The sequence below is a fragment of the Dreissena polymorpha genome, chromosome 13 (genome assembly GCF_020536995.1).
Source record: "Dreissena polymorpha isolate Duluth1 chromosome 13, UMN_Dpol_1.0, whole genome shotgun sequence".
Taxonomy (NCBI): Eukaryota; Metazoa; Mollusca; class Bivalvia; order Myida; family Dreissenidae; genus Dreissena; species Dreissena polymorpha.
Window position 1 is genome coordinate 31230870 of NC_068367.1, and position 9069 is coordinate 31239938.

Consider the following 9069-nt stretch of genomic DNA (forward strand, 5'->3'; position numbering starts at 1 on the left):
TCCAAAAAGCACAAGTTTGGTTCTCTTGGTGGCAGGGGACAACGGGCTGCATCCCAGTTTATGTATCATCTGACAGGAAGATAACAAATCACCTCTTACCAGTGAAGAAACGGGGCGTGCGAGGGTAAAGAGAGCTGCTGCACTAAGTAATGATATTGTTACAAAGCGCATCAAAGGTTTGGATGACAAGACGGATGATCACAATGGTATGTTTTCTAACCACAATACCAATAAGTGTTATAAATCGTACACACATTCCGACAAGCTGAAGGCTAAAGAGGAAACAATATCGGAAAAACCAATGTGGCGACTACAATTGTTGGTTTCAGAAAATCCCTTCGCCGTAGCATTTTACCATGTCCACCCCTAGCTGTCCGAAATATCCCAGAACTTTGATTTGTGTAATGTGTGGTAATGTAGAATACAAGAGGAACCGGGGCAAATACAGAATATGCGAGTATGGTAGTGCTGAAAAATTTGTCAACGCTGCAATACACTTCCAGGATGAAGTTTTACAAGAGTGGCTGATCGTCTGAGCAACAACCAAGAGGAAAATATTAAGTCAGTCATCTCTGCAGACCTATACTGCCACAACACATGTCGTCAGAGCTACCTACGAAAATTTGACCGTACCTTTAAATCTACTGACCATGTCAAACCGGATATTAACAACATCAAGAGTGTACTGTTCCATCGCACCCTTCCTTATATTGATAATCGTCTGGCAAAAGGTGAATGTTGCACTATGAGTGATATTGTAGAGTTTGCATTAAGTTTGTAAGAAGAAGGTGAAGTGCTTACAAGTTCATTCATTAACCGTGATATGAAGCAGCTCATTATCAGCCATTATGAACATTCGGTCAAACTATTGCCCAATAGTAGGGTCAACGAATCTGACATCAGTTTTTCATCTGATATAAGCGCTGCTGAAATAGTGATCAAACTGAAGAATCAGGACATTATGCAGGAAGCTGGTGCCCAGTTAAGAAAAGTTCTAAAGGACGTTGATTTTGGAATACAAGATTTTGCGACAGTACTGACATCAAGTCTTCATGGGAACGAACTAGAATGCCAGAACCGCTTCGCACGTTTTTGTCAGCTCTTCTTAAGGTCCCTAAGTTCAAGCTTTGTCAAAGCAGTGCGCATGACATTGAGGAGTTTCTACAGCCTTTTGAAGAAGAGGTACATGAGGAGGCAAAGGAACAGTTATTACACGGTCGTTACCAACACAGGCAGATCATCCTCCACAAGAACAAACAGAAACCTGGTTGAGAGACCATAAGAGTACACAGATACACTGCCTATTCCAGATGCTTGTGTACATCAGTCATAGTGGATTGACGCGAACACCGTTGCATATGATACTTGGCCACGCAATTTATTAAAAAGATTGCAGCAGGAGCCTTCTCACTGCTTTCAACAGAATTGTTGCATGTTCAAGTTATCAAACCATCAGATCTGCCCACAGTCTTCTTGCTAGCTATGTCGTGAAATGCTCAGAAGATTCAGAAACCCTGATACCCAGTCCTTTCACCAAAGAGGACTACATTATGGCTGGAATGGACAACTCGGACTATCCTGACAAATCATCAATATCTGGTACCGAAGGTTCACACTATGCTGCCCTAGTGGTATTTCAAGATGCAACAGTGAATAGGCCTCTTTCCATACCCCAGTGTCCAATACAGGAATCAGCCGTGCATATCCTATTCTGAGGACAAAGCTACCATGTCAAGAGGTATCTCCCCATATCAAGCCAATAGTTAGACCAGCCTTATCACAAGATATGTGGCTGCATCCTGAAACTAAGCAGGCTACGTTGCTCGATACACAAACTGCCCGGAAAAAAGCCACAAAGCGTGAATTCACTATAAGTGTTCTGCGCAATGGTTCAGAAATAGAAAATCATCATAATCTGGGCCGCCGTTCATATGATTGTTTCTTCTGCTGTTGTGCCGATGATGCGTGTTGGCTTCCTACCTGTTATACAAAGACCCATCACCGAGCGTGCTACAGTCAGACATTGCCTCACTAATGTTCAGAGTTTGCGAAGAGTGTTAAATCAGGAATCGCTGGCAATATGGTGTGATGAGGGTGTTTTTGCTCTTGCAGTAGACATTTACCTACACGAGACGAACAAGTTCAGCGACCTCTTTCTTTGTATGGCCCTTTAAATTGGACCCGTGTTCTGCTTCGATGTCAGGGCAAACTTCTGCGAGGCTCTGGCCTAGATGACGCGTTAATCGAATGTGGGTCGTTTGGACCAGGTGTGGTAGAGGCAGTGTTGAACGGCAGCTATTATGTACGGGCCCTCGCTGGTATGCTTATGGTGGATCTGGTCCTTCAAATATATCTAACAACCCACACAATTACAAGACAATATGGAGCCAAATATGCGACATTAAGGCAAAGTTTAAACCTCAAAGTAAAACATTTCTCCTGGCTGGTGGAAATGATATGTATTCCATTGATTGACCTAGTTGTCATATGTCATATAAACAAGGTAAAATGTTTGTTAGTTGATCGTTTGACCTAGATACCAAAATCATGTGCATTAATTATTGTTGACATTTAAAAAAATGAAATCTCAATTGAAAGAGTTGTAATTACACGAGTATAAAACATACTGCAATTAACTTTAATAATAGTTTCACAATCAAATATATTTTCAATTATATTCTGATAATAAAATAACAATGCAAGCTACCAGAACCGGTGTTGTAAATTGTCTCCATATTGTTCGTAAGCAAAACTAGTTTTTATATCAAATAACAAAATGCATCAGTCGCACATTTCTTGATGACCAATCTTTGAAAATCCGTACATATATGTAGCAGACGGATTTCGTAACAAAACAAAAGGCTTTACTAGTAGCTAACATATACAAGTTTATAATGCATATTGATGCAAATACAAACAAAATGTTTTACATTCATTCTTTAAGAAAAGGAGAAGCTATCACAGAAAAAATAGAATTAAAAATTATATATAAATATAATTTAAGAAATATCTTCGTTGTTGAAATACATCATAACAAATTGTTAACATGCACTGTATAACCATGCAAACACATTTAATAAATATGTAGAATTAAGGACTTTATATCAATATAATACAATGCAAGCATGGAAAGACCCGGTGCCAAATATAAAGTTGCTTTTCACTTGGATCAGGGTCAACAAAGCTCTTGCAGGGAACAATTTCTTAAAAGCCTTTAAACCCTCACTATCAACGAATATTTCGTACAATATTTCGAAAAATAAAGTTTACACATAAAACATCCATGTTCCATATAGCAATAACCAAACTGTCAACGCTAAACGTGTCTTGTAACATAGATTTAACAAAATACAAAATGCTCTTTTTTGCGGGACAACATATTCAACATTCAATGTTCATGTACCAAGTCAGTGTTCGTGTGTCGTATGGATAGATATCGTTGCGGGAAATTAAAATGGGATATATTGTGCCACACAAAAAATAAAACGAGCATTGCGTATCTCATTAAATCTATGTTACCATACCACATCTAGCGTTTAAATTTTGGCTAGTGCTATTAGGATCACCGAATTTTTATGGGTAAACTTTTTTGTTTTACGAAATATTTTGTGAAATATTCGTTGAGTTTGAGTATTTATGTTACTTTAAGATCTTCTTTAGTGCAACTTTCAGGTCAAATTGTCTTTGAGATTTGGACAATTAGCGCATGTAATTACATATTCCTATTAAATTGCGAATAGTTAAAAAAGTTAACTTCAAAAGAAATTTAAGCCGACCTATCTACCCTACTTCTTTAGCCATTTTCGTGGAAACAATTTGCGTTTGCCTGAATCGAAATATATTATATAATAAGTAATAGCAATGCCGGTGTGCATATTTTGTTTTAAAAAACATCACATGACATAATATTTGATGTCTACTCTTTAAATGGTATTTAATCAAGGTACAATAATAGAAATCACAGGTACAACGAATTTGTTATCAGCACAGGCACTCGGCATAAGTCGCTACCTCCCCTCCATACACTGCTACCCCTTTACCCGAGCTGCTTCCCCCTCCCACAAGCTTCTACCCCCTCATAAAATCCTAATAATTGTCCATTTGTTATACACAATAACAAAAACATTTTTTAGTCGAAATTATGTTTGTGTACATATATATGCAACAAAGCATGTGACTTAGAAATTTGAAATGCTGAATTCGGTAAACCAGCAAATTACCTAGGTCCACTGCTCCATCAATGTATAAGCGATTTGCAAAACCTTGGTATCTAACAACGCAACAATGCCTGTTCGCACAAGTCTATCGTAAAGCGGTTATCAACCGAAAACTTGGCAGGTCGTGTATAGTTGTTTTATTGTATGTTCGAATATTTTTTTGATCTTGGTTCCATGTAGAATTGATCTACGGTCCTGGAAACCAATAATTTATATGATTAATTACTTGCATTTTAAGCTAACTGTATTTTATGAAGAACGAATTATATATTTTTTTCTTTTTTAAGATATATAATATATATATTTTTGTTATAATTTTGCAAAAGAACACTTTTCACTCTTTCCTGGAATATTTAGCCTTAATAGGAATTTTCAAAGTTTGTTATAAAAATTGACTATATTTTCTTTATGTTCTCAACAAAACAATTTTATATTGACGTCAATAAACAAATAAACAAGAAATAACGTGGTGACGTCAAAGTTGTTGTTGTTTTGTGTCTTTGTTTATTTTATCACGTTCATACATGTTACATAGTCAGTGAAACACAATAAAGTACACAAGTCCATTTCAGTTTTGATTGCTATTTATTTGTGTTGATTAATCTTTAATACAAATGCTTTCCATTGTTCGTAATGCACAAGATCTTAACAACATCAAAGCAAGGCCTGACGACCTTGCTCACAACAACAAGTAAGTGTGACCGATCTGTTCGGTTGTCTATCGTGGACTGACTTCCTACTGAAGTGAATATTCAGAGCTAATAAACATGGCCGTATAAACTTTTGATTGGTCAATAAAACTCCGCCTTCGTACTTGCTAATTGTTGATAAGCCGATTCGTTAATGTACCGATCTAATGACGTGTTAGGAAAAGTACCGGACAAAATTTTTACCTTTGACCGGTTTGACTGAGATTGTTGATGGTTGATCAGATTAAAATTCTCGAGGCAATGAAGCTGTTCTTGATGAGCAATCATTTTGACATATACTACATATTTTATATGTCTTGGCATCTGTTATGTAAACAGCCTTAAGGAACGCATTCACCGATGTAGGTATGAATGTTTGCGTTTTCTTTTAATGTTTTGCGAAATATGTTTATCAAAATTCTTTAATTTTATTTAAAATATTGCTCGTAATAAATAAACATATATCACTAAGTTTCAATATTCAAGAATTCTATTTATATTATTATGGCTGTTGTGATACAAAATTATTAATAAGGTTCTAAAATTCAATTTTTTATATAAATAATGATGCCCCTTAAATATTCGTTACGTTACATATAGTTATTTATTTTTATAATATTTTCATTAACATACTAAAAGTATAAAATAATAAATCATGCAAAAAAACAAACAAAATAAGTACTTTCTTAATAAATCTTACAAACCAATCGATATATATATATATTCTTATTTTCTTGTAGGATTATCAAAGTGTCATAAATGAACATAAATTTAGCTACAGCTTATATGTTGCTGTGTTGATTTGCGTGAACTACGTTGTCAGTCAGAATTAGCAAATGTCATATGCGTTTAATATCACCAATCATGTACTCAAGAACCAATGTTTTACGCAGGGAACTGAACGTTTTTTATCGCAGCTGTTGTGGCCTATATACTAGTGCTCAAACGGGTACTCGAAAAAAAACGAAACCGCGGGTAAAAAATACCCGCGATTGTGGGTCATTGTTTTCGTAAACGGTACCGGGTCGGGTCAATATTTTTCAAAAAAACGGCGTTAAATCAACTCTGCCGTTTTGAAATGTGTCGTTCTGACCTTCCATCTTGCTTCCTTATTAAATAATATAATTGCGTGGTTGCAAATGTCGTGTTTCCGAGCTCATGTTTCTGTGTAGTTTCAAGTATTTTGTCAATCTGTATGTATTGATTACCAACTGAATAAAGAGGAATGAAAACTATAGACGTGCCTAATGAATAAGATTCGCCAGTATGGGCGTATTTCGGGTTTCAATCCGAAAATGGAAAGGGCATTACCCACAAAGGCATGACTGTAAAATGTGTAAACTGAACTTGTGTACAAAACTAATTCTACGTGTGCGAGTGTTTCTGATTTTGATAAAGTATCAACTGAACTGAATGGTTACCGTGCTGAACCAAATATCAAATTGGACGAAAATCCATTTCAATGGTGGAATTCCAACAAAGAGAAATACCCACAATTAGCACACATCGCCAAGAAGTATTTAGTTACTTAAGCAACTTCGGTTGACAGTGAGCGCATGTTCTCCACAGCTGGTGACATTGTGTGCGGGCAAAGATCCTGCTTGAAAAGTAAAAATGTTGATATGTTGCTGTTTTTTAACTTAGTAATTTGACTTGTATAATTATTTACGCTGAAGTTTTGTTATAATTGTTTAAGAAAGTATTTACTTTCCCCAGTTTTCTAGACACCAGTGTACATACACAAATCAGATACATTATATTTCAGAATTCTTCGTCGTGGATGTTGTCCTGGGTTGTGTCCGGTCCGAGTCCGGTGATATGACTGCATGCTCTTGAGTCGTCGTCATTTCATCATCTTCATATTTCTCTCAGATATCGAAGAGTAGCCCGTGCATTTCTTTACATTGTTTTCGGTGCACTCGAGTCAGGGCGTGCTCCAACACTAGGCGGATGGTCAGGTCCACTGTATCTGCCTCACGGCGAAACAGGGGGACGAGCATGAAAAACCTAGGTCGGGACGCCCTGCTCGAGTGTTGATTCTGCGATGCCACCCGTGAAAAGAGAAATATGTTGTTAACTATGATAAATATTAGTTTTTAAATAATTATATTTAAATTATAACTATCATTGAAAATAATAAATTGCTATGTTATTCTAAATATGTAAAAAGTACCTTCAACGTCGTTGTTCGTTCTTACTGTCTGGCGAAATACGCTCCAATTGTCTGGTGTCCACATCGACCCTCGGATCCACGTCCGCTCCATGTACAGAACCACATTCAGTTTAGGACCTCCGACCTAAATGCTAATTTAGTGTTATTTTGTAACAGCATTAGGTAATCATTTGTTAATGTTAATCGAAATAAATTAAACGATATTTATGTATAATAAATACATTTATAAACAACAATATTCATACCTATTTAGCATGGAGCTTCAGCTGTTCGAAGGTGGTATCGATGTGCTCACACGGCAAATACAACAAGGGCATTAAAGGCCCGTGTCGGTACATTAAAGGCCCATGTCGATCATTAATTGTTTGCTAATTACTTACAGGCACATATCGCTAATTGATAGTCTGTGAGTCGATAGTAAAGCATATTAAGCTTCTCCTAAAAGTAAAAGACCAACTTCATTTTATTAGTTCTTTATTGAATACATTGTATTATAACATACACATGTGTAACCAGGGTCAAGTTCTGAAATTATATTTTAATATGTTTTATTATGCAAATTAGTTTATCTCTCATGTATGTAGGTAAATATGTAAGTTGTCTTTAATAATATTGATGTGCCAATACCAGAGACCCATAGATAATGAAATCAAGAGGATTCAGGGACACCTATAGAAAAATAGTTCCACCAGGTTAAGAGGTAGACGGTAACAACATGTGTGAAATAGTTGGGGATAAAGGTTTTGTAAAATACGTGACAGTTGGATATGTAGAAGATATGAATATGGCCAATGATTAAAAGATGCTTATTAAGATAATAAGATTTGATTGGAAGAAAGGAACTAGGGGTGTGTCAGAATGCTGTGAGAAGGGAGTTAGGGATGGATATGACAATCAGTGAGGGTTATAAGAAGGTTTTCGTCCTGTTGGCACTTGTTCAAATCTTGTTAAAAAAACCTGTTTAATTTGTTCATATTAATTTTTGGTCTCCTCGGATAAGTTCAACTACCAATTTTCAGCGTCTTTAGGCATGGAGATGCACAACTGTACACACTTTTGTTCGTCATTCCGCTTTATCATTTTTATAATGCTTATATTTTTTGTTCACTTCAATTCTACCCACTTCACCGTCAAAACGATACCCTGATTCTCCACCACTAAGTCACAGGACGCTGTTAACACTATTGTTGTAGCGGGTGTAATAATAATTAATATTAATTATTTCACAACGGTTATTTTTGTAAATGTATGTGACATGTTCAGTTTTAAAGAAAATAAATGTTTTACTGTAGTTTCAATATTTTTTTTATTAACCTTTTTAATACCCGACCCGACCCCAAATTACCCGTACTTTGAAATTTTGACCCGCCGACAAGACCCGAAGAATGTTTTTGCCCCGTGGGAGCCCTACTATAGACGTTACTTTCTATGCTGTATATACGCAATGTTTGACGCAATTATGTTGAATTGACGTTATTTATTTTTACTCTTCAGCTGTTTAGCAATATAATGTTTTGAATTTATTCTCCATGTGCATACATCTTACTACATAGAAATATTTGTTTGATTTTACGCAGCATGGCATAATATACATCGTTCAACCATGTTTAATCATGTTAATCTCAAATATGGTTTCATTAATCAAGATATGAATAAAGGAGGATCATTCAGTATTAACAATGATTCCAAACTGCTTTCAACATTTATTCCCCTTTCCAGGTACTTTCCTCTTAGTTTCACTATGGAGACCACTGACCTGTTTTTATGTGCCAATCAATAAGCGTTACTTTCCTTGCTAAGCTTACCTTGACTTTATATTCTGATTTAATGAAACTTTCAGTTCATTCTCAAGAATGTCTGTATAATAGCAACAGTTTTTGTTAATGCTTATTCTTCTACTTCATTGTTTCTTCTGAACTGCGCAGCAGTTTTCTTTAGCTTTACATTGTCATAAATAATTGAGCTATTGGTTTTCGCAAGCGTTTTTTTG